We start from the raw sequence: 27,415 nt of genomic DNA, 5'->3' as shown, positions 1-27,415 counted from the left end.
GCTCCACGGCTACCTTGCTGCCTTGCAGACAACACTTACCTCCTCGGCTGCTTTTTCATTGCACCTTTCCTCGGCCAACTTCATGACACACAACTTGGCTTCATCCTTTGTTTCTGTGCTACTGTTCTATCCAGCGCCGCCAGATTCAGGGCACGCCACTCGGGGGGGGCATGATTCTAACACTGAAAAGATTGCATCATCAATGGCGAAGAATGGGAGCTTGGTCCATTGTTATGATGGATCCTTACGCACCTTGATGTAAACATTATGCATGTCTGCCTTGAAGTCTGCAAAGCTCTGTAGATTGTTGTGCACTGTGGGGGATAGGCGCGGTCATCTATTGATCCACATCCGAATGCTCACCTCCATGGGAACCCAAAAGATATTTGTCTCGCGAATCCACTTTGTGTCCTTGGTGTCCTAGAGCAAAGCATAATTTGCTGCCTCTGGTAAGTCCTATTCAATGCTAGGGAACTGACTATCCTCAGGCAGTTCCCTTGTTACCAGTAAAATGGACAAAAGAAACCACGCGTAGTGTAAGGTCTTGCCCTGCTCCTGGGATTCATTACAGTTGGTCAAGAACTCCTCACAGAGGAACTCGACCCAGTTGAATTGGACCCCCTCTACTCATTGTTTGGCTAGCGCAATTATTGGCACTGGTACCTCATCGCCGCGATATTTTCTCATTACCTTCCCGGCCAGGAGTTCGGTGGCTATGCACACCCGTTTATCTTTGATGCTTCTGATTGCATAACCCCTATTTTTCTTCTCAGGCTTGTATTTTTTCTTCATGGCTTCTGCGAGCACCAAATCTCCGCTTTTTCTTGCTATCGCTGTGGGGTCCTTTCCCTTACAAGGGAGCCGATAAATTCTATGGATGAGATCTGCCGTGATGGGAATAGGCTCCTCTAGCCATAAGGACCCATCATGCACCAGGCAAAGCAGCTACCTGATGACAAAAATAATGATAGGTGCATGGTGAAAGTGTGGAATCCACAGCAGATGAAGTAATTCGGCCTTCTCTACACTGCGTAGCCATTTTCGTGGCTCTAGTGTTGTGACTGGCCCCTTCGTGTTCTTCTTCATGAGGCTCTCCGTCTCTAAGTGTGGGAACTTCTCGCTATCCGCGAGGTCCCAATCTTCAAAATTCATTGTGTGCATGCGACCCAGGTGCGAACCATCAAACATAATTCCATAGGGGAGGAAAGGGGTCTGGAGTGCACTCTTAGTGGCATCTAGGTCCTTTGGGATCTTAGTTTTCCCTTTTCGTGGAGGGATGTACTTGGGTAATTTCGCTGAAGAGAAGACCAGCTGGATGTCCTCTTCCAAGTCTTTTGCTTCCTCTATCTCATCAACGAGAGCCTGTAGGTCCTCCTCTTCATCATCTATTTCAATGGTGATAGCCTTGCCCTTTTCTTCCATTGAGAGTTTACTGAACCACGGATTCCTCTGGGACACGTGAACTGGACCTGCTGCTTGCTTATCTTTCTTGGGCCTTGGAGTCTGAAGCAATTTTAGGATTTTTGGTGCAACCCCGGTGTCTCTGGGAACATCATGTACCGTGGGGTTCTACGCGGCCTCGTCGGTGGTTCTCTTGTTACACAAAATATTGTCACCATGACTTTTTGCAGTCAGTGTGAGTCTATCACCACTCATACTGTCCTCCTTTGCAAGTCTTAAACCTTAGCTCTTCATGCCAAGCCTTAAAAATGTGAGAAAGTCCTTGAAAATCTCTAAAACTTTGGTTCCACACTTTCTCTTAGTATTACCTACGGTCTCGCACCCCTTGGTCATGTCCCCTGTAGGCCTGCCCACTCTGTCTCTAAAGGAAAGGGTGCGGACCCCTGTAAAAGTCAAAAAGGCGCAAGTTTATTATTAAAAACTCACTTTGGATTAATTCTGGACGCTTCTAAAAGGAATCTTGAGGTGGCAAGTTCGCTCCTAGTTGGTTCATGCATCCCATAACTAAAGGAGCTAACCCCTTGATGAGAGGAGCTTATCCCTTTGAAGGTGGACCTAGTAACTTCCTTCCTCTGCACTATAAAATGAGGCATTGGGCTAGTTGCTAGGGAGGTTGAAAGTTGAATATTTTTGAGGGTAAATGCTGTTGGAATTTAGACTTCCTAATTGAGATTGAGAGGAGAGATTACATACCTTTTGATCTCTTTGGGAAGAGAGTGAAACTTGTCAAAGTAGAGGAGATTCTTGCTAGACCCTGGGAGGAGCTTGTACAACATCAAGGCACCAAGGTTGTAAAGTTCTTATTTGTTTAAAGTTAATACAATCAGATTCATTTTTCTCAATAAATTGTCTTCTATGGTTTATTTCATGAATTCCTTGATCATCATGATAAATATGGTTTATTATATTGGCTATGCAGGTGTTATTTGATGTATGCCTGCTTGTGTTTGCAGGTTCTATAAAAAGAAGCTCATTAGGATGAACGGAGCATGGCTTCCACAAACTGGCATTGGACTTGAGGTAGGGTCTAAAACATCTATTGGCTTTTATTTATAAATCACAATATTTAGAGAAAGATAGAATTTGTTTCATTTGCTTGTCGCTAGATATCCATAGATACTAGGGAGATCGGTCTTTTCCGCAAGAACGATTTATCCACTCAACAAAATGGCGACTCCGCTGGGGACTTGAATTTTGGTTTTTACCTTTGCTTTTACTTTGACTTGAGAAATTGTTTCTTTGTTTCTGGTTTTTGCTTGATGTGTGTGGGATTGGGTAGGTTCTTTAGATTTTGAATTGTTTTTTCTTTCAAGCTTTTGAAAGAGGACTGCACGTTCTGGTTGTAACACAGTGCGGACATCCCCGCACTGTTGCTTTACTACACAGAGTGGTACTGCACCTAGTTATACTGGGAGCCTGCGGACCCTGTCAAAATTTTGAAAAACTTAAAATTTTCTCATTCAGTTAAGCTTAGGATTTGTTTATGTGTTTTAGCCTCTGCCCAGATCTACACATGTCTTGCCAGAATTTTTTCGTAGGTGAATTCCATTAGCATTTAGGTTTTAGGTGAATTTCTAGAAGTTTTGTGTGCCTGGCTTGATTTTCATTTGGTCTTTGTAGTAACTCAGAGCTTAGAAATCTTAAAAACCTCAGATCACCCTGGTTTTTGCTGGTCTTCTCAATGAGTTTGACTGATTTGTAAAATCTGCCTTTGGTGAGGAATACATCTCGTTTTTCTCTTTGCAAAGCTTCGAAAGAACTTGTTTTGAAAGTTTAGGATTTCATTTTTAAAAAGAAAACAGAAGCTGGTTGTTTTTTGATTAATTTGTTATTATAAACAAATTAGTTCTTAGTTTGCTGATAACTAAGTAAAACATCCTTGAAAAGAAATTTTGTAAGCTTTTACTTCAATTAGGTTTTTAGAATTTATAGATCTCAAGATTAGATTTTTAATAGTTTTGAGTGCGTTCTAGAAATTAAAAAAAAAAAATCTCTTTTGAAATGTTTGTTTTTGTAGTATTTGAGTGTTGAAGAAAGAAAGGGATATTTTTTCATGAGCATAATTAGTAGTCTTGTTTTTGATTTTATTGAAAAAGATAAAATGTTTTTCTTTTCATTTGTTTGTTAAGGAAAGATTCGTTTTTCAAACAATTGCATTCTCAACTCTTTCTTTAGCTAGAAATTCATTGAAGAAAAGGATTGTTTATCATCTTAGGTGCATTTTTAGTGTTTTGGAGTCGAGTCTTCACACCATAAAGTTTCATCTCCACAACTTTTGACTTAAGAAACAACCATAAAAATAACGCTTAAAGTAAAATCTATCTAGCAATCTTTTTATTTCTAGGGCTCTTTATCACCAACATAGCTTAGGCTAGTATCTTGGAGTAGGGAGTAATTAACTCTCCAAGATAGTAAAACAAACAAGTAGCTATATCTTGTGGTAGGAGATAAATTCCAATTGTTACATCTATGCTCTGGGAAGCTCCTCTTAAAGGAGTCAAGCACGAGGTCATATCCGAACCAGTGGGGTAATCAATCCTTTCTCATTGGGTACGATAGCGGATATACACGTATTAAAAACGGTAAACCTCAGATCAACCATTGTCGAGGAGCCTGGCGTCACTTGTTGGTAAACGTTGGATTATGTCAAGGAGCCTTCAAGGGGATTGAGCTTTGCTACTCTGTCCTTGCAGGTGTATCGGATCACAAACTGTTCCCCCAGGTATATTTGTTTCCGTTGGTAACCATAGTGACCATAATCTATAGGATTCTTTCCTAAGGTGACGGTGGAGGGAAGATCCCACTGTACCTGGAGCAGACGTCGACTAGACTCACTTGGACTCTCTGGGGGGTTCTCTTCACTCGAGACGGTTTAGTGGAGAAACTTGTGCTAGTCGGTTTCATTAAGTAGGTTGTCAAGGTAACTGTTCCAACCGCCATTTCTGTATTGAATTCTGCGACGTTGGATTTTATCACCAACTAGTGTTTTCGGTATGGAAAGTTACTGTTTTTGTGTGGTTTGAACTCCTAGATTCTTTAGGCGTGTGCTTCAAATTGTTTGGTTCTTTAGAGACTTTAGGTGGCTTTCATTGAGATTTTTCTTTGTTTGTGTGTGAAGTAATTAAAATATTTAATCGTGGCTGAATTACCGAGGTAGTCCTGTAGACTTCGGGGCCAACCTCCTGAGTTTCACCAAGCCAACTTGAAGGGATACGAGATCTTGTAACTCCTAGTGATAGTAGAGTTGGGTAACCTGAAAAAGGAGAATCTTCTTTAGTTGTGCATCCTGATTATCAAGTTCAAGCACCAGGTCTATATTTAAACTATTTCATTTTCCGAAGTTACTGGTAGTTTTTCTTCTACTAGTGAATTAGCCTAGGAACCTAAAATTTCTGAACCTGAAACTGAACCTGCTGCTACTCCATCATCAGGATTTTCCTCTCTAACTTCCAGTGGTCCTGGTTCACCAAGGGTAGGAAGAATCATTACCCAAAACCTTCCTTCTGGGCTCATTGCTATTGAAGAACTTGTTGCTCTGAAAGAAGGTATATCTATCCCTGAAAATCAACCAACTATAGAACTTCGGGAGTGTGAATTGATCTTTTACAGTCCACCTAGGAGGGACGCTTGGTATCTTTCATTGACCAATTTTCTAGGAAAACCGGGACTAAGTTTTTCACCACCTCGCATTCCTTTTCATCCAACACCTAGAGGTTATTATCCTCCTTTGAATATGTCGAAACAGTCATCCATGTTTTCTCAATCTCCAGAAACATTTTTATATGGCAGTCCTTCTGTTCCTTCTGGGTATCAGTCACTTACTGGTACTTTTTCAGGAGCATCTCTTTAACCTGTTGAACAAAGGTTATTAACTGGTAATAATAGAACTAAAACGTTGAGTGTAGAAGACATTCTTATGATGTCAGGTACCATTCCAAATCCGTAGCCTCAAGGTAGTCAGTTACCACCTGGGGGGCAACCTCAAGGTCCTCAATTATCACTTGGGGGGCAACCTCAAGGTACCCAGTTACCACCTGGGGGGCAACCTCAAGGACAGTACATACCTTCGGGACAGTACATTCCTCAATGTCAACCCCAGACTCAGTACGTACCTCAAGGTCAACCCTAGTATCAATATATGCCTCAAGGTCAACCCCAGTTTCAGTACGTGCCTCAAGGTTATCAACCTCAAGGTCAGTACCCAACACAAGGTTTCCAACCACCTTTGGGTCAATCATTTGTTCAAGGAACTAGAAATGTACCTTTGAATTATCAACCCTACCCTCAACTCGGTTATGGTCCTCAATATGCTCAACCTTCTATGGGTCCATACCCCAGAATGAACATAGTGTGGGATCCATCTTAATCTCAATAGATCTTGCAACTGAATGTGCAGTTGTTATCTCAATCTGGACAACCCTTGGTTTCTGGTTCAACCCAACAACCTATCCAACCTACTATTCAAACTTCTGCACCTGGTGTAGTTTCTCAGCCTGGGCCTAGTTCGCCTCGAACTCCGCCTCAAACGACTGCTGCAACATCTGTTCCATCTACCCCACTTACTTCAGGAGTATTGGCAGCTCCGGTTTCTACTGTTCCTGCATCAACTCCTCAAGCATCTTTACCTCAGTCTGGACCTACAATTCAGACTTTGGTTCAAATGCCTGTAGGACAACCTATTCCAAGTACGGTTGTCACAAGTCAACCTCAATTTACTTATCAATCGTACCAGGGAAAAAACCAATTCGGTCCTGTTGTGCAGAACCTAGTCTATCAGTATCAAACGTACCCTGGATATACTTATCATCAAGCTCAACAACCTTAGTATTGTTCGGTTAATCCTGGTTTTCTGGGGGGATATAATATCCCAAATGCAATTCCAATTCCAAGTTATCCTGGATATCCTCCTCCTGGGGATGGTCTCATGACCCAGGGTTTTCGAGACCCTAATCGCCAGTTACCGTTCATTGCAACTTTGGACTTGCCTGATTTGTTGTGTCTTATGAACGATCCTATTAATTATCTTCCGTTTTGGCCGCCAATGCCGAATAAGTTGCCTAGTGATATCCCAAAGTTTGAAGGTAAATCAGGAGAGGATCCGTCAAACCACGTGATGACTTATCACCTCTAGTGTGCATATAAGTCCATTTCAGATGATTCAATTCATTTACATCTTTTTCAATGCACTCTAATTGGTCTTGCGGCCAAGTGGTACATTGAGTTACCGCAAGCCACTTTTTATAATTTTAGTCATCTAACTACTTCATTCTTAACTCATTTTCAGTTGCCTGTCAGATATGACAATGGCACAGAATTATTAACTTCATTAAAACAGTCAACGTCCACTTATATTTCAGATAACATTCATGAATGGAGACGTTGACGGTGTTTAGTGAAAGTTTTTATTCCAGATCAGATCTTAGCAGAATGGTTTGTTAAATCATTATTACCTAAAATCACTGAGGATGTAGCTAAGGCAGGAGTTGTTATTAAAGAGCAAGTAATTGCTCAAGCTCAGTACCTTGACCTCGTTTATATGCAGTGAGGTACTTGACACGAGAAAATCCCCAGCCTTCCTAAACAAAATCAAATAACTATAGCTCCTTCAGGGTCTCATGCTGCTAACAGTATGATTGGTTCAGTTAAAACCAAAAGTAAGAAGAAATCTTCCAAGAATTCTTCTCCTATCATAACTTTACCAGATTCCCCGATAGGAGACTCTTCCGTGGAAATTTCTGCCGATATTCATGTCGTAGAGTCATCTACAGCCAAATAAAAAACCAGCGGTAAAAAGAAGGCGAAGAAGAAAAATAAATCAGATAAAAATTCGAAAGAGAAACCAGATAAAATAGAATCTACTAATGAGAAACGTAAACCTCGTTATCCTTGTCTCATTTGTGATGAAGAGAATTTTACAAGAGATTTCCCTCATCGTGCTGAGGTTGTGAAAATCGTCAAAGGTTCTCAAATGCCTACTGTCTTGAAGGATCCATTTCCTAGTCAAGACAGTAAGATGATAGGTTCTTCCTCAAATGCCTCAAAAGAACCCATAATGATGATGTCCCATGTTAGGATTGTGACACGATCGCAGGATTATGGAAGTAAAAGTCCTGTTGGTGGTAAGGAAGTAGAATCTTCTAATTTGAACCCATCAACTTGAACTCCCGATTCCGATCTGCTACAGATCGAGAAACCTAACCCAGACTTAGTAATCAAACCACCCGCCAAGGGTATACTTCAAAAGTTAGCTTTCAATCCACATGCGAGAGCTACTCAGAACTATAACATTGTTGAAGATTTAGCTATTTCACCTTCAGCAATGTCGTCTTTGGAGGTGTTGCAATCATGTTCAGCACAACGTAAATTGCTATTGTCGGCTATAGGAGCTGTTGATATTCAAGACTCGAACCTTATAATTTTCGATTTAGAAAATAGTACACCTCGCTTACCTCATCAAATGGCTTTCCAGATTCCAGTGTTAGTAAAAAACAGACCTTGTTATAGGACTGTAATTGATGAGGGAGCTTCAACGTGTATTATGTCGATCCAGTGTTGGAGATCGATTGGTTCTCCTACACTCAATCAATCCCTGACGATTCTAAAGGCTTTTGATGGCCATGGGTTCCATCCTTTTGGAATTCTACAGGATTTACCTATAGGGGTTGAAGGCAAAACCGTTAACCTAGATGTGGAAGTGGTTGATGCCCCTCTAGATTACAACCTTCTCTTGGGTTGTAGTTGGTCTTACGCTATGACTGCTGTTGTTTCATCGGTCTTTCAGCTTATTAAGTTTCCTCATAATGGAAAGATCGTAACTATAGACCAGCTAACTTACTTTTCATCCGACCCAGCCTCTTCTGAAGGTATCCAACATGTCGACAAAACAACTATCCCTTATAAGGATGTTAGAGTAGGATTAGTTAAAGATTCTGGTTTACTAGGAACTTTTTCCTTTCCTCCTCCTAATGTATCGCCTTCTACTGCAACCATTCATATGATTTCATCAGACACTATTGTTTATGATGATCCTTGGATCGTACCTTCCGAATCTGAGATAGATTCATTTGGCGATGCTATGCCTTTGAGTCCCTATGAAATTGCGTATCAGGCCGTAGAGTCGTTTTTCGACCCTTCTTCAACCAAAATTGACTTAATGAATGTAGTCGATGAAGTTGTTTCGAAATCTGGCATTCGTGTCGATCCCTCGAAGGTTGAAGCTATTGTCAAATTGCCTCCTCCTTTGACTCTTCACCAACTCCAAAGTTTGCAAGGGAAAGCAAACTTTTTACATCGATTCATTCCTAACTACACCGAGATAACAAAGGGGTTTACCAGGTTGTTGAAATAGAATACTCCATTATTTTGGGATGAGATAGCTAACAAATCTTTTGATGCACTGAAACACGCGTTGACCCATGCACCGTTATTGCATCCTCCCAACTACAACCAGGACTGCTTCTTATATCTCGCCACCTCTCATTCCACCATCATAATGGTGTTAGTTCAGGAAGATGAATTTGGTAGTGAACATGTGATTTATTACCTTAGTCGAACTTTGAATCCAACTGAGCTAAAATATTCACATGTGGAGAAATTAGCCTTGGCGGCTGTTCAAGGTATCCAACGATTTCGTCATTACATTTTACTGTGCGAAACTACTGTAATTTCCGACTGTAACCCTATGATCTATATTTTGAAAAAAGAATTGCTAGGGGCAAGTATTCCAAATGGATTGTAATCCTGCAGGAATTTGACTTGGAGTTTGAAAAATCTAAGTCAAAGAAATCTTTAGTTTTTTCGGAGTTGATGTGTGACTTCCTGTGTGCTGATACTGAAACTGTGGCAGAAGAGCCCATTCCGGACGAATCCTTGTTTCTTATCAGCAATTTTGATCCATGGTATGGAGATATCATAGTTTATCTCCAAACCAAATCCTTTCAGCCTGAAATTTCAAGATCTCAGCATCGGAAAATACGATTCCAATCCCAACAATACAAAATTATTGGAGATACACTTTATCGTCGTGGGGCAGACTCTGTTTTCCGACGTTGTTTAACTCATGAGGAAGCTGAAAGGGTTCTAAATGACTGTCACTCTAGAGCGTGTGGTGGTCATATGTATGGGTTTTCCACAGCCCAAAATATATTTTGCACTGGCTATTTTTGGCCGTCTTTGTTTAAAGATTGTATTGACGCAGTCCGAAAATGCCACAACTGCCAAATTTTTGATCGAAAGATGCGCGCTCCACCTGCTCCTCTCCACCCTATAATTGTCGTTGGTCCTTTTGCGAAATGGGGTATCGATTTTATTACATGTAAACCTCACTTGGCTGGGGGCATGCATATATCATCCTTGCGGTAGATTATTTTACCAAGTGGGCTGAGGTGATGCCTACATTTTTGGCAGACGGAAAAACTACTGCGATTTTTGTTTTCAATCATATAATTGTTAGGTTCGGTGTTCCACAAGTGATTATCACTAATCATGGGCGTCATTTTTGAAACATTATGATGACTGAACTAACAGATCAGCTTGGCCTGCGTCACAATAGTTCTACTCCATATTACCCACAGGCTAATGGTCTGGTTGAAGCCATCAACAAAGTTCTAGTCATTATGATCCGAAGAATCATTGGGATTCATAGGTCGAATTGGCATAACATGTTATTTTCAGTGCTTTGGGTGTATCGAACCTCAGTAAAAACATCAACTGGTTTCACTCCTTTCCAACTAGTTTACGGTCTGGAAGCTGTGTTACCCATTCAATGCAAAATCCCATCATTGCAAATGGCCATAGAATTACTTCCAGCCACTTCCGAAGAGGAGAAACGTTTGTTTTACTTGGCTCAGCTAGATGAGAATTGACGTGATGCTGCACCAACAATTGAAACTCATGCCAAACGTATTAAAGCTCAATATGATCGAAATGTTACACCTCGTAATTTTTCAAAAGGATACCTAGTCTTACTGTACGGTCAAGCAAACGATAAGCTAGGGGCCGGAAAATTCATACCCATGTGGCATGGTCCTTATGTTGTTAAGCGAAAGCTAGCAAAAGGGGCCTATGAATTGGTAGATTTTGACAGAATCACTTTAGGTAAGCCCGGAAATGGTCTTTATCTGAAGAGATATTATGCTTAAATCTGGGTGTGGAGATTTTAGTTAGATTAGTTTTCTTTCTAGCTGGTGTGTTTTAGATTTGAAAAGTGTGTTTAGTTTAGAGTGTTTTTGTCATTATTCCTGCTTATCTTGATTTTACTCTTGATATTGCAGATGTCAACATCTCTTCAAACATACATTGGTTTCGATGATGGTGCTTGTCGTAATACACAGAACATTTCTTCCGCAACTTGGGTTATCTATTCACCCTCTGATGAGTTTGTATCTATGCATGGGGTAAGCCTCGGTCAAACAATGAACAACATTGCAGAGTATAGTGCAGTGATTGAGTTATTATCTGAATCCATATTATTTGGGATTTAGAGTTTGATTGTGAGGTTAGATTCTGAACTCGTTGTATTGCAACTTAATAGAGTTTATGCCATTATAAATCCAGTGTTATTAAGATTATTTTTGAGAGTTCGTCTCTTGGAACGTGAATTTGACTATATTGAATATCAACATATTCCAAGATATTTAAATACATTATTAGATGCAATTGCTTCTCGAATGTTAAGTAGACATTTGCAATAATCAAACAGTAAATTTAAAAACATTTCATAACATGTTTTACAAGATAGCTAGTAATAGTGATATAGCATAGCATAGAAGTGTGTCAAATATACATCGTCTTCGATCATAGGTTGAAAATCACTTTATGATTGGCAAAAATGATAGTACAAAAAGCAAAAATGTCATATGAGTCTACAACAAGCGATCATCCTATCACTGGTAATGATCACGACAAGAAACCACTATACGGGCCACCCTACAAAGGAACCTTCTGAAAGGTCCTGGGACCCCAATCACATAGCACTGTAGCCTAAGAGGAATGTCATCTATGCTAGTCTCTGGAATGTCTGTTGTCAAACGTTCTAGATGGTTTTCCAATTTGTCCAGGGTCTCTGTAGATTCGTCCCATGGGGTTGGTGCTGCTGCAGTTGGTTGTTTCCTCTCATAGGGCCGGAGAGTGGCTGGTCGCCGTGGACCTACATCTGCATTTGAAACTTTTTACTATCAGTTTTGAGATGATTTAAAAACAAAAAAAAATTAAATTAGAAAATGTTGAAAATGATTTTACCTGAGTCATCCCATTGCTCTCCTGGTGGAAGAGCGATGTCTGGGTCACCACGATAATCCATCCTAGCATAAGGAAAATCTTGAATCACAAAAAATTGGTTCTCTAACCAATGAAAAGACTCAGGAAGAAATCGAACAACCTCTGAACCCTCCTAAGGATGATGGGCCATAACTGCAACCCAAAGCATCAGCTTGGGCTCTCGGGGAAGTCCAACTTCAACGGAAAGATGTTGTGGGACCAACATTGGGACCCTCTCTAGACCAAAGCTCACAACTAAAAAACCATAGCCAAAGTTTTTCAGTTGTCTGTTCTTTGCTCTAGTTAGTTGGCCTTTTACATTAGCTAACACAGCTTCGCACCAGTTGAAGACGGTGCCTCGAAAACAATCTACTGCCATCCACATTTGGGATCCGGTGGCCATATGTAGTGCTACGCTTCCGCAGAGTCTGGTGACAGTAAATGCAATCACTTTGAGTTCAGGATGGGAGATGGTTTTGATATCAATCCCTTTGTCCTTGGTTTGGTCATTACAAAACTCTAGCCGGAGACTATCGACACACTGGCCACCTGGCCTAGTCCCGAACAGAGTCAATTGTTCACCTCTCTTAGGCAAAGTAGTCAAAAAGTAAATGTCCTCTGGCTCCATTTCGAGCTGGTGGCCACCAATAATGAAACACTGGTCCAATATATTCCACCTGTCCACCAGCCACTACAAAACGTCCACCTGGGCCCTCATGCCAAGTATGGCCCAGAATTTAAATAAACTGCATGCCTTTAATGCACCAATTGAAGGTTGATGATTGATTGCGGCAAGGTCCACATCCTCGTGCTCCCATTCCCGCTAGCTAAGCATGGTGTATACCCTACATTGAAAGAAAAGGCGGATTAAAACATTTTAAATCGAAGTTTTTGGGAGAAAATTGAAGAATTTGGAATTATAAAACCTATGCCGCGGGGACTGCACTCTCTAGTTAGAGATAGTGCATAGGTCTGCACTCTGCCTGAACAGTAGGTGCAGGCCCCTGGCATTTTCGTGCGTAGGAAAAAGTCGGGGTCCGCAGGTTTCGCTTGCTGCGCTTGTGGACCCCCGCGAGCAGTCTTTTAAACAAATTTCTTCCTAAAAATCAAAATAAAACCCTAAAAACAAAATTCAAACGATTGAAATGAAAGAGTAAAGTGATGTGGATTACCTGGAGTTGACGGTGTTCACGGGAAGTTTCTTACCCAAAAACTCTCTTTCTCACTCTGAAGTCAAACGGTAAAAATGAATTTACAAAAGCCCTTTTTATAAGCTTTTTTGAATAAATGAATTTTTAATTTGTTTATTTTTCACTTTAAAGAGGTAACTTTTGAAGCATTTTAATTTATTTAAAACAGGTATGAGTAATGTTTGAGTTTTTGTGCAGAATATCGGATTTTTTCAGGAAAAATTGATCATTTTCAACAAAAACATTAGAGTCATCTTTAAGCTCTTTTCTGACTCCTAGAATATGAAAAGATTGCCGAGTTTTTCTTTTTAAGCTCGTTAAAACGGAATTAAAAAGACCACCCATTTACAGCTCTTTTCTGATCGTATAAACATGAGAAGATTGCCAAATTTTTGTCGTTTCAAATTCGATATTGGTTATAAAACGATGTGTCTTTGGTCACTTTTTTACTTTTTTAGATCAGAGACACTAATGATGAAAAGTACTCCTTGATCATAATGGTCAAGCGATTCTCTCAAGTATTATTTTATACTTTTTCGGGATTGGAAGACACAAATTTACGAAAAAGGACAACCATGGACCTTTCTTAAGTTTTTCATCTGACTCCCTAAAATTGAAAAACGCCAAGTTTCTCCTATACTGGACTCGTTAAAATTTAACAGTAAAGGACCTGTTCAATTATAAACAGGAACGGACCACTCCTTGGTTCGAATTTAAACTAATTTGGACTCATTCGAAGGATGAGATTATAATCAAGCAAATGTTATCCTCCTCAAGCTTTTCAAAAATAAAGAGGTACTTGCCAGAAATGGTGGGGGAAAAGAGAGAAAAATGAACCTATTTGTCATACTTTTTGTCTCAGAAAAACATTTAACCACTTTTGAACACGACACTTTTTGTTCACCTGGGTTGGGAAATCCTTTGCCTAACAGTTAATCAAACCATATTGAAAGCCTTCAGCCGGTTTTTGGGTATTAGCTTTGGGCCAATTTTCACCAAACCATCTGCAGTGTCGTTATGTGTTCAAGAGGTTAGTGCAAATAAACCATTCATCTGCAAAATATCTGTCATCCAACTTGACCATCCCTGAGTCAGTCCTTGCAACTATATTTCTTCAAACTTGATCTATGATTTCATGTTGTGGGCTTGCCTACGATAGAGCACTTTCTATCGACTTCAGCTCATTATCTAGAAAGATGATCTAGAAATCGTCAGTACCTTGGAGTTTGCATGCCTCAATGGCAGATTTCTTGCCTTCGACGGCAGGTTGCATCATTGACCTTCGATCAAAGGATTCCGTGACATGTTCGACATCAACACATCTATTCACATTTCATGGATTTTACTGAGTACTTTGAGAGGCATTGACATTACTGGTGGTTTCTCTCACATTTGTTAACATTTTACATCATTGACTGGTAATCAAGTGGTTTCTACCATGTTCGACTTTGACACATTCATTCACATGGATAGAACCGTACTATTTCGGGAAGTAGAAATCAAGACCCTGGATATAGTTTCCACCATCTAGGTTGCGAGGAATTTTGTTATTCATTATACAATGGACTATTCATAAACAGATGGTTGTGCCCATACTGTGTCTACATATGTCTATACTTGTGATGTATTACAAGATCATTCCTATATCAAAGCAGTTTAGTTAGTTTTCTAGTCAGTTTTGATCTGAGTATGGAAATGCCTACCTCAGCGATGATATGATCTCATATATATATTTTGTATTGAATGCTTTTACAGGTTCCAACCAGGCTCTCCACAAGATGATCCTCGAAATTATAAAGTACTTCACTCTTCTTAGATGACAAATACTATCTACAATAGACTTCGCACTTTAGGGGGCAACCTGTTACACAAAATATTGTCACCGTGACTTTTTTCAGTCAGTGTGAGTCTATCACCACTCATAAATTCCTCCTTTGCAAGCCTTAAACCTCATCTCTTCATGTCAAGCCTTAAAAATGAGAGAAAGTCCTTGAAAATCTCTAAAACTCTGGTTCTGCACTTTCACTTAGCATTACTTGTGGTCCCGCACCCCATGGTCATGTTCCCTGTGGACCTGCCTACTCTGTCTCTAAAGGAAAGGGTGTGGATCCCTGTAAAAGTAAAAAAGGAACAACCTTATTATTAAAAAATCACTTTGGATTACTTCTGGATACTTCTAGAAGGAATCTTGAGGTGGAAAGTTCACTCCTAGGTGTTTCATGCATCCCATAACTAAAGGAGCTAATCCCTTCATGAGAGGAGGCTATCCCTTTGAAGGAGGACTCTATCCCTTTGAAGGTGGACCTGGTAACTTCCTTCCTCTGCACTCTAAAATGAGGCATTGGGCTGGTTGCTAGGGAGGTTGAAAGCTGAATATTTTTTAGGGTAAATGATGTTGGAATTTAGACTTCCTAATTGAGCTTGAGAGGAGAGATTACATACCTTTTGCTCTCTTTGGGAAGAGAGTGAAACTTGTCAAAGTAGAAGAGATTCTTGCTGGACCCTTGGAGGAGCTTGTACAGCATCAAGGCACCAAGGTTGTAAAGTTCTTCTTTGTTTAAAGTTAATACAATCATATTCATTTTTCTCAATAAATTGTCTTCCATGGTTTATTTCATGAATTCCTTGATCATCATGATAAATATGGTTTATTATATTGGCTATGCAGGTGTTATTTTATGTGTGCCTGTTTTTGTTTGCAGGTTCTCTAAAAGGAAGCTCATTAGGATGAATGGAGCTTGGCTTCCACAAACTGGCATTGGACTTGAGGTAGGGTCTAAAACATCTATTGGCTTTTATTTATAAATCACAATATTTAGAGAAAGATAGAATTTGTTTGGTTTGCTTATCGCTAGATATCCATAGATACTAGGGAGATCGGTCTTGTTCGCAAGAACAATTTATCCGCTCGACACCTCTCCTAGTAGTCGTCATCTTGTTTGAGATGTCCGTGGTGATTCACGAACTTCGGGGCTCAAATCTTGCTCGGTGCTCAACACTCTGTGCTCTAATCAACTGCTCAAATCTCAAATGAACAACTGTTGTCTCGTGGTTAGCCCCTGGAATTTTATAGCACCTTTTGAATTCAAATTCGACCCTTCCCCCAATTCTGGGCCATAAAGCTTTCTTGGTGGCAGATTGACCCAAATATTGCCCTTAATTCATGTCTTAAATTCCCACCACCTTCTCCCTTTTTCCTTAAATCCGACATCTTGTCATCAATAGTGACACCAACGGTCACTTCCCAGCGTACCCACACGGCAACGCAGCCTCCTGTCATCTCCCTCATTACACAGCTCCCAAACAGACTCTTTTATAGTCCCGCGCTCTCTTTCAACTACCTGGAGCACTGAGACTATGCTCCCTACGGCTAGTCAGGTGGTCGTACCACCTGTGTGAGAATTCAACTCGCCTTTCGACATATTCTGCGGAAATTCCTCAATCGCCTTCGTGACAGCCAGCGCCGCACCTATTACTGTTTGTAGTGCACTCCCCTGGTTACTGTGTTTGGTGAGGTGCGGTCGTAGCTAGGGCAGTAGAGTCATAAATTCTCGGCGACAATCTTCTAATGTAGTGGTATGATCATTTGTATCTTGCTTTGTCATCCTTGGTTTATCGACGAGACATGCTTGTGTGATCTATTTTTCCAGCCTCTTGATCTCAGCGTCCATCAAAATGATTTTTTTCCTTAATCGTACCCGGTCCTTTTCAAGTTCGCAAAGTCTAAGGTTCCCTTACCGGATGGCTTCCTGAATCCTTATATGTTCGACCTCGCGTAAATGTGTCATTTCTTCCCCCTGGTCATCGTGCACTATCACAACTGTGGGTGCCATTACGTGCGGATTCTTGTTTGTATTCTCTTTAGAAATTATGGTCTCTACTGTGTTCCGCACCTTTGGAATCATTTCCACATTCATGGTTTTGCACATGGTCCTATAGGCCCATCGAACCGCTGGCACATGCAGGTCCCAATCAGTTCGTCTCGCTTGGTGAACATTGTTCAATACTCTGCTCACCCTATCGAATGCTTCGTCATGAAGAATTGGTAGCGTGCGTCACCTTTCCTACTGCTGCAGTTTGTTCTGATTCTCTATTCTGGGGGTGGTGTGCACTTGTGCGGGATGTATAGCATATGTCTGTACCCATCGGGAAAGGTGGGTGTGTAAGTTTTTCTGCCCCTGCTAATTGGCTTTCGTTTAGAGCTGGGGTTTTCCAAAACATAGGCGCATCATCCTTCTACATCTGCGCTAGTCCTCAAAATTTCCTTGATGTGTACCCCACCATTGTGCAGGTGTTGCGCACAGTGCCCATTTCAGAGAATCTAATTGCTACTGTTCTATTTTTGTGCTTTCAAATTTGCTCAGAAATTCATCCACCGTTGTTAATCCGTCATATGTCGGCAGCTCCCTTGCCTTTGTTTTCACGCAACGCAATGATGTAATCATCACATTGCAATTTAGCATTGTTACTTCATGTAGTCAATTCTGCCATCATTCTACTTCTTCGTCTGAATCCGAAGTGCAGGAGATTTCGCACTCCCATGAAATCCTTCCATCTACAATTGGATTCACCCAATGTTGTTCTCGACTAGTTATCTTGTAAATACAATCGAGATCGTCATCACTATCATCCTCGAGCACCAATTTAGTGTGTCGCGCTCCTTCGGCTGGATCTAGCGATACTACTACGTGTAGTGAATTTTTCTCAAAGATCATTTTGTGCTTCTTCATATTTATGACTCCATTCATATCGGTGGCCTAGTCTATTCCTAGTAGTGTGGGATAGGGATTACTGTTATCGACAATCTCTATCACTTCAAAATCCTCCTGCGCGCTCGCACCTTCAATATCGATTGTTACCCCTTGCAATCTTCCCATGGGCAAAATCTTCTGTTGGTTCGCCATTTGTATGAATAGGGGACCATTGTAATGCGGGTCAGCCCATGCGTTCCCATGTTTCCTTTGGTAGTAAATTCGCATCTGAACCCAGATCCAGGATTACCTGATCCATTTCATACTCGCTGATTTGCGTAGTCAACCTCATTTCCCTTCCTGTGCGCAATTCATGCTTTCCAAGTTTCCAGATCACGCGCGGTTCTCCTGACCCAGCGCATCTAGTGATAAGTTCCTGTAGTCCTTTGACTGCCTTGCTATCGTGCAGCAGTTTCATGCATGTCTCGAGAAAGGTAGTGAGCATTGAAGGATCCATCCCTGGTTCTAGTTGATCCTTACTACCTGAAGTGGAGGCTTCCATGAAGCTCTTCTTAGCTTCCATGAATGTCTCCTTCATGCGTTCTAAATCAAATTCGGGTTCCTTTGTAGGAGTGTTGCGAACCCACGCATTTTCTTCTGGATGATTCCTATTATCATCGCCAATGGTCATACCGCTCCTAAGCATCATGTTTACATTCAGGTCTTCTTCGCACGGCTCAAACTTCATCATATGCAAATTATGAGTTGGAGGGGCTAGAGTACCCCTTTTTTGCGCATCCTCGCTATCAGTGAAGGGAATTCTTCTGCCTCATGATCAAACTAAGTATAGTACCAACCTGATGTCCTTGTCAGGTTTGTACAATCACATGCACAGTGCCCTGGCCCTCCGCAATTGTGACAAATTAGTTCTCCACGACCCCTTCTTGGTCCCATTCCACCTCGACCTCGACTGCACCCCTAAAATCTAGCACACACCATCCCTGTATTGGGGTCGAGGGCTCATGTTTCAGTTTGCACCCTATAGGTAAGAGTTCGATCCATCATTAGTTCGTAGCTTCGGTAGGTGCGTTCATCATGACCTATTGACCTGCAGAAATTACAAAATAATTATTGGGACATCTGCGTATACTTCTGCATCAGATGACAATCGTCTGTAGTGTGTTTTCCTCTTGTGTGGCAGATTGTGCACCATAATGCAGATGCTACGCTCGGCCCTTCCTATGCCTCTGGTCTTAACGGCATTACCCCCCCCCCCTTACCAAGTAGTTCGCGAACACTGGATAGTGGTCCTTGTCATGCCCTTGGCTTTTGCATTTTATGCACCATACCTCCTCCCGCATCTCCAGCCGAGGTGTCCTGTCCTGTTTCAAACTTTGCATTTCCAGACATAGATTTTGCAATTGTGCATGGATTTGTTGGACTCCAAAACTAGGGTCTTGTATAGGGGTCTCATGTAATCTCATTGCCATCTCCAACGCTTTGGCCTGGGTGGAAAGTTTTTGCTGTGACAGCACCATCCTTAAGTGTGGCGTAAGTGATGCCACAAACTATGCACAACATTGTCCATCTGTCAATGTCATATTGGCTTCATGAATTGTACTCTTCAGCCTTTGTTCCATATCTCAAGGGGTCTCGCCTGGGAACATTGCAATCTCCCTCAACCGGATGATTGATTGTGTTTCTTATTTTGGCCTGCTAAATTCACTGTTCCGTGTGGCCTGGATCTCTACAATTCCTGCATTTGGGTGGTCATTAGAATGGTTGATATACCATGTTAATGCGCGATCTTGCAGGGCTCTCACTAGTGTAGCCTTCTTAATATTGTCATCCATGACGTCTTGTGCTTCCCATACTGCTCTTACCATGAACCAGAATTGGTCTGTATCTTCATTCCCCACTCCCTTGAATATCGGTAGTTTGATTGCACTTGCCATATTGAATTGTGGTGGTGGTGGAGGTGGGGTTGGTGGAGATGGAGGTGAGGAGGGTGAGATTGGTGGTGGTGTGGGTGGAGGTGGTAAATGCATAATTTGTTGCCTTATCAAACTGGCTGCGCTTCTCTGAGAAACTTTCGCGAGCTCTTATTCACTCTCCGGTGAGGGTGAAATTAAGGGACCGGTTTCTAATTCTTCGCTACCTCCACTTCTGTAGATCTTCCCACTTCGAATAGCTCCAAAGATTAATTTATTCGCATAATCCACTTTTCACACAATAGCATCTTAATCCAAGTGTTCAAAAATTTAATATACTTACCTCACGGTCCCTTGAGGAAAAGTCGCTCTGCCTCACTGTAGCTGATGGTCGTGTCCACCACAAACTCAGTGATAAATCCTCCTATTATTCAGTCGAGCCAATGGTCCACAGCTCGTGTGATCTTATCTCCTGACGCTCCTAGTTTGTGCACTAATTCTGAAGTCTACACTATTGGTTTTTCAAGCCTACACCTTCCTTGGTTGTCTGCTAACTTCGCGATCCAATCATACAACTCAGAAGGAAAGGATGCAAAGAAGATTTCGTGGATTTCCATATACAAGTAGTGCTCCAACCACTGTTCCTTAGATACTTGCAGATTTCCATTTTCGTATGCCGCAAACTCATGAATTTTCTTGTCCAACCAGTCTTCAATTTCTTTCTTTGTTGGATTCCAGTGGCACGACATCAGACATCCCTTATGCAGATCTCAATCCTAGCAATGGAACCATTTTTTGGCTTGTATGGGCCTGACCTAGGTACAGAGGTGAACTAGCCAAGAAAATACTGGTACTACTGGCCCTTTCGGCAAAAATGCACGGAGCACGGACTGAGGTCTCACTCGAAGTAGTATGGGAGGGTGCTAGAACCAAGTTTCCGCACCCTCGGGATGTCTCATGAGCTTCTAGAGGTCCACAGTTTGACCCTGCATGAACGTCGCTACGCGCACTTGTTATTCCTTCACAACATGTGATGTCGCTTCCACACAGCCCTACTCGGGGCACAACCCATATAATACCCAAGTCCCTTGCTATTTGATCTGTTATTACCCAATTACTTAACTTATTGGTAAGACTAATGATTATTAAAGCATATTAAGCAATCATATCAGTGCGCACGATGAATAAAATAGTATTAATGTAAAGAAGGAAATGCACAAGCAGTTACATAGAAATACGAATCAACTTCTGTTTATTATTCTTCGATCAATATTACAGACTCAACACTACCCTATACACTCAGGTGTAGGGGTCTGTGCACTCAGCTGCGGACTCTACTAGGCCTCTGCACACTTAGCTGCAAAGCCTCTTCCTACTACTATGACCCAATACACTTAGACTCTTACTCTATGCTCGAACCTTTCGTATTCTTCTCTCTTCCTTCTTTTCTCTCCTTACAACTTAGAGCCTCGCTCTATTTATACAATCCCATGGTCCGCAAACCATGGGTAGCCTGACATGACTTTACATTATATTACACTATTTTAAGGTGAAAAACCCTATGACTCATCCTATACTTCACGCTCCGCTCCCGTAATTCGCAGAGTCTTTACAATACACTTGACCAAAACTTGGGTTTTGATCCCCAAAACATGTTGTGGGGGGATTCCATGCCCAACAAGGACCCGGGGATCACGTCAAGTTCCCACAACTAGAACCAAGAATGTACCTAAAGAAGGTATATTATGAAGAATCAGATGTCATGCGGCTTGAGCCAATGAAATGGGTGGCTAGAGTTGGGTGCGTGGGGCTATTAAACATGTTATGGGTGCCGCATTTCATCCGCAACAATATTGTTTGTGTAAGTCAGTTATTGAGGCTGGTTACTGATGGATGCCTTTGGTTGGGAGGGCCCATCCCAATATCAGATACGATGATTCACCAGATAACACTCCTGTTGTATCAAGGAATAGACCCTGCGGATGCTTTCATAGGAAAATCACAGGAGACGAAATTAGCAGATTAGATGAAGAGCGACTTTGGGCTAGTGAAGAAGTAATGTGGTTATCCAATAAGTTCCATCTTAGATGGCATGGTGTAGTTTTCTGCAAAAATTTTGGCTGGGAAAATCATGAGGAAGTGTCGTGCTAATGAAGTGTCGGCACCAGTCATATCTTTGGCTGCGTAGTGTGCCAAAGGAGTCCAATACAACTGGGCTTACTACTTATGTCATGAGTTTTTGGAGGATGGCAGAGAGGCCTAGGATGATGGCAAGGCATTCCAATATGCATGGCTGGTTTTGTTGATTGTGTTGGTGGCATGGAGGATGCCAAAGGAAAGCCAGTTCCCATAGCATGATCCATATCTACCTGAGAACATGAAGTTCACCTCGCTGTGGGTGACCAAGGACCTAGAGTGTGTCATGGAGACTAAAATATTCTGGGTCTTGTTTGAATCAGAGTTGAGAATTGTGATTAACCAGCGGCCATGGTTATCACCAAGTTTGCACGCACAATATGCCAATGTTGTTGATTTCAACGTAGATTTTCATAATCTAGATATCCACACGAAGAAATATGCCATGCACACATCGCACAAGTTTCCATACTTGGTTACCAAAGATGAAATTATGGGGGTCATCAGTAAATGGCTGAGTGACTGGCTCATGCCATCTAATGAAGGCACAGGGAGAAGTAAGGTCGTTGAAGAGGAAGTAGAGGAAACCACAGCTACGATGGTGGCATCAAAATAAAATAAGAATGAAGCACAGAAGGCTTCCACAAAGGAAAAGGTCACGGAAAAGGAAAAGGCCGCGCAGTAGAAGGAGGCATCTGCAAAGGAGAAAGAAGCAGCAAAAGGGAAGGTCTCTTCCAAAGAGATAAAAGCACCCAAGGAGAAAGCTTCCACCATGTCGGAGGCCATCATTAACCGCAGTGAGTTTGACATGTAGCGCACCAATGTAGAGGGAAAATCAAAAGGTGAAGAGAAAGGGGGCATAGGCTTGGAGTCCCCCTTCATTATCAAAAAGAGGTAGAAATGGGGTTCTACTGGACCATGCAAGAAGCATAAATCTGACAAGTCTGCGAGTGCGACAACTTTGTTCCTCATGGAGGGGGACTTCGACGAGATTGGTGATGTGGTCTGCAATGCAATGAAGAATATTTGGAGCCACATTGAGGACTAGTACCATCAGACACTAGCCAAGGTGTAGTAGGGCCTGAGGGAATTGTAGGTCCAAAAAGGCATCATTCAAGCGAGTGTTGGATAGGCGAGCCTAAAGCAAGTGAGCCTAAAAGAAGCAACCAGGTAAACATTAGTAGCAGAACTCACCACGAACCTCTGAACAATGTAGTTACCAGAGGGGTCATTGCACGTTGAGACATCAGAGGACAGGGCGCAATTATAACATCTGAAGGAAATGAGTCTGAAACTTGTGGTGCTCCCTATTCAAGCACTACACAAGCTGCATCAAGGGGTATCTAATGATCCCATATTTTGGGAACAACACGCATTGCTGGCCATCAATGAAGTAAAAACCAACAACCAACAGATGTTCAAAGAAAAGGCATAGGCCTATAAGGAACATGAAGAAGTGATTGCGCGTATTCAGCAGCTAGAAGAAACAATAGCATAGGTCTACAATGAGCTCCCCAACTCTAGATTCTAGCAGAAGCAGCCTCCGCAAAAAAGATTCAGAAGCTAGCTGATGTAGTAAAGGAATTGAAGGAGGAAATTGGTAAGGTTTGTTTTGAGCTGCAGTTGCAAATATTTGAGCTCCAACTTAAGCTGTAGCCAACCACTCTTCTGGAAGTTAGAGAGTAGCATGAGGCTGCTATTAAAGAAGAGATGGTTACATTAGAAGCTGCAGTCAAGGGTTGCACCCAGTTTTTCGAACAAGCCATGGAATTGCGGACCTTGTTGTAGGAGGATACAACTTTGCATAAAATTGAAACAAATATTCAGGAAAAGTAGAGGTAATTCAACGAGATCAGATCTACATCACAGACCTTAGCACCAGTGCTAAGGTTCACCAGATTACAGAAGGAAAATCTCATCCAAAATGCGATTGATGAGCTACGTCGAAAAGAGTCCATCATATGTTCAAGGACATAGCCTTGGGTGGATGTAGCAAATCAGTTGACCCAGTCGGTGTAGATCAAGTTGAAGGTCATGCAACATACACAGAGAACCATGGGCCTTGCAGTTGAAGGTTCGATTACTAAAATGTTGGTTGAAGATGTTCATCAAGTTGTTACATAAGGAATAAAAAATATTCAAGTCTTGAAGCTAGAATTCAGTGGTCAGTAGGCAAAGATCGAGGCAACATTTGCGTTGAGGGCCTGTTGGGATAGGGTCCCCTGGAATCAATTTTGTAAACAATTTTGGTATGATTTTAAAGTCTCTGAAGTTTGACGAGTGTAAAACGAAGGTCAATAGGAGTCAAAGGGGCTTTAGGAAGGTCAAAGCCCCTTATTTTGTTAGAAGTTAAGTGTTTTGTGACCTATCCATGGTTTGCGGACCATGGTATTATAATAAAATATGATATAAAAGGGAGTCATAGAGAGTCAAAAAGGATAGGTAAGTGAATCAAGGGGGTGAATGATCTAAGTAAGAGAAGTTTGTTTTCTGTACTTAGGCGAAGGGGAAGGGTCCTACAGCTGTTTGTGTGAAGACCTTGGTAAGTCCACAGCTAATTGCATGGGCCCCTGTAGCTCTGTGCATAAGGTGTAAATAGTATGTAATTGAAGATTTGAGCATAAAAAAGGCTATTTTGGAGAATTAATTTTGTATCTGTGTGTTATTCGTTACTTCCAAATTTATTGCCTATTCACTATTTTTACTGAATCTACCATGAAAAGTACTTAATAGATGCACAAAAGTGGTAGATCTAGTTAATTACATGATGTTATGAATGTTTAGAGCGATTAGAAAAGATTTTAGATCTATTATTTGTAAGTTACTGTACTTTCTGGGTTTCAAGGTTTAGGGTTTGCGAAGGTCATAATAAAGCCCTAGAGGTAACAAAAACACATCACATAGTCCTCTGGATGTAGAAACCTAGTTTTAGCATCCCCCAATATTGCCTCGGGTGAGACTGTAGGCTGCACTGCGCATGTTGTTGCTGAAAGAGATGGTAGTATAGGGTTTTGTTAGTTAGCATAGCTAACTCTGAACCTAGGTCCAAGGCCCCTTAAGCCAATATCTTGTCACCTAAAAGAGGATTGGAGACTATTGGGAAGAGGCTTACAACATCAAGGCTGAGGTTGTATTGATTTTACTTGTTCAGGTTTAATACAAAAGAGTATTTCTTTCCCACTGTATTTTTTCAAAGGAGCTGATGACTTGTGTGTTTACTTCATTTTTCATTGATAATTATATTAGGTACTAGTTTCCTTTATCACTAGTATGGGTTTATCGAGTCACTTGTATATCATATGCCTTTGATCCTTTGTTTTTATTATGTTTGCAAGTTTGGATTGTGAGCATTGACGATTTCCATCAAACTATAGTGAGGATCTTCATCAGGCATTTCGTTTAAAAGGTATGGATTTCATAGTTCAATATTATTGTTTATGATTTAATGAAAATGAACCTAGGGAAAGATTTACTAGTTTGTCTATTTGTTACTAGACTCAACCATTGAATCTAGGGATATTTCTCTTGTATACAAGAGCAATTTGTTTGGATAACAAATTGGCGACCATACTGGGGAACGTTTTTTTCTTCATCATCTCCTCTTGTGAATTTTTTAATCTATTTCTATAACCTTTCTCTATAGCCTTATCTAACTGTGTATAAGATCTCAAAAATTTAAATTTTACGTATTCTTGGATTTGTTTTTATTTTTTATTAGTTTTTCTCGGCTTGTGTGTTTTTATTTCAGTAATAGTGCATAGATTTGTGCACTATATTTCAGCAATATCGCATATGTGCATTGAATCAAACCGTTTTCCTACATAAATCTTGAAATTTTATTGAAATTTTGAATTTTTCATTTATTGAGTCCATGTACTTTTGATTGTTGTGTTTAGTTAGATATATTCACATTCTAGAAATGTCTTCTCTATTTTTATTTGATGTTTAGAGTTTCCTTCTTGAATAATTCTTTATCTTTTCAAATTAGGGTTCAGGGTTTGATCTAGTGAATTGTTGATTAATCAAAAGAAGGAATTGTCATTGCTGAGATAACTTGAGTCTATCCTTATTCTATAAAAATATCAAATTAAGTACTTTGTGTCTGTGTTTGTAAAGGATCATTAGTATTGGTAAAAAGTTAGGGTTTTTCAAGGAACCACTGGTGATTTGAAGTTTGTTGTTTTTGTCCATAAGTTAGGACTATACAAGGTTGCATGCATGTTTCCCATGTTCCCTTGCATAGATGTGATCCATTGGATTGTCTGACATACTGATCTTGAGACAATGATAATGAGAAGTGTCTATGGAACAAGGCTTGCTTCCTTTAGGATGGAGGATTATCAGGAGATATATCAGTTTCCATTCCTAGTGAGAAAGATGGATGCACTGTTTTACACTCCCAACGACAGCATGAACACAAGAGATATCTTGAAGAATTGGGTAAAGGAGATTACAATTCCCAGGATGACACCCAACTAGATGTATAGTATGAATATACTTAGGAAGGCATATCATTTCCTGGTCATCTTTGCATGCCGTTTGTATGGCCACGGGAGTATAGAAACCTTCCCGCAGAGTTGGGTTTCTATGTTGGATTAGCTCGCAAATGAAGGAAAACCATTCAATTGGTTCGACACATTGGCTCTCCAGTTGAAATTGCATCTTCCCAATGCTCAGAGTCCACTCAAGGATCAACAAGCAAAGTTATTCATGTATGCATACTTTCTTGATGCAATCTATTCCCGTCAAGAGTTTCTTGGCATGGGTTGGGCATGGACACCTTAAAAGAGTTCTGTGAACATATATTGCAAGTTGCTCTCATATTGCAGCTACCAAGGAGTCATGGCTAGAATATGTGACCATTTCATCGCACCTCTGTACATGATTATCTTTGAACAAGATCCACCCTACGTGTCCCAGGAAACAATGGAGGTTTTGCTAAACATTGCAAATTGGTATGCCTCACCTGAGTGAAACTTCATCAGAATGTACAGCACAAAGAAAACACAACATGTGTTGTCGAGGTTTCCCATGGAAAATTTGGTCATGCAGGAGGTTGCATACCACATCTCAATAGGTTTTTCAGTTAGATTCCATAGGAAGAAGAAGGTACCATGACCCACGCTTCTTGTGCGAATTGGGTTGTACGCGGTTGGGAGTTTGAAAGAAGCACATGCCGAAGTGGAAGAATTCAAGAAGTTTAATTTCGACACCAAGAGTTTCAACCCATACAACCCACATGGTTTATGCAGGGACCACTATGCGAGAGTGTAGTATCCTTGGATCCACGGGTTGTTTCATTAGCCAGAGGAAGACCCATGGATATATTTTTACAACTCCTTTAGGTTCAATGAATTGGTCAACATTGCAGTGGAGTGGCTAGCAGCACTCAAGGCAGCAGCACCACAGGGAGTAGTAACAAAAAGAATAGCAAGAAACAGACTGTGAAAGACAAAGGCAAGAAGAAGATTTCCAAAGGCACAAAGACGAAGAAAATCTATAAGTTTAAGGAAGACTCACTTATGGAAATGGTAGCTTTAGAGATAGATGCGAAGAGGCGACAATGCGAAAGGAGGATTGTGCAAAGAAATGGAGAAAAGAAAATTCTCTAAGATATTGAGAGGATGTTGCAGGAAGTCAAGAAAAAGCTCAGGGAAGAACAAGAGTTGGGCACAAGAGATAAGGAAGCACAACATGAGCATGAAAAAGAACACGAACAGGAACCAGAACAAGATGAAGTGAAAGATGT

Source organism: Pinus tabuliformis, chromosome 6 (genome assembly GCF_031772625.1).
Source record: "Pinus tabuliformis cultivar Carrire ecotype Pingquan chromosome 6, CPIR1, whole genome shotgun sequence".
Classification (NCBI taxonomy): Eukaryota; Viridiplantae; Streptophyta; class Pinopsida; order Pinales; family Pinaceae; genus Pinus; species Pinus tabuliformis.
Note: the sequence above shows the minus strand (reverse complement) of the source record.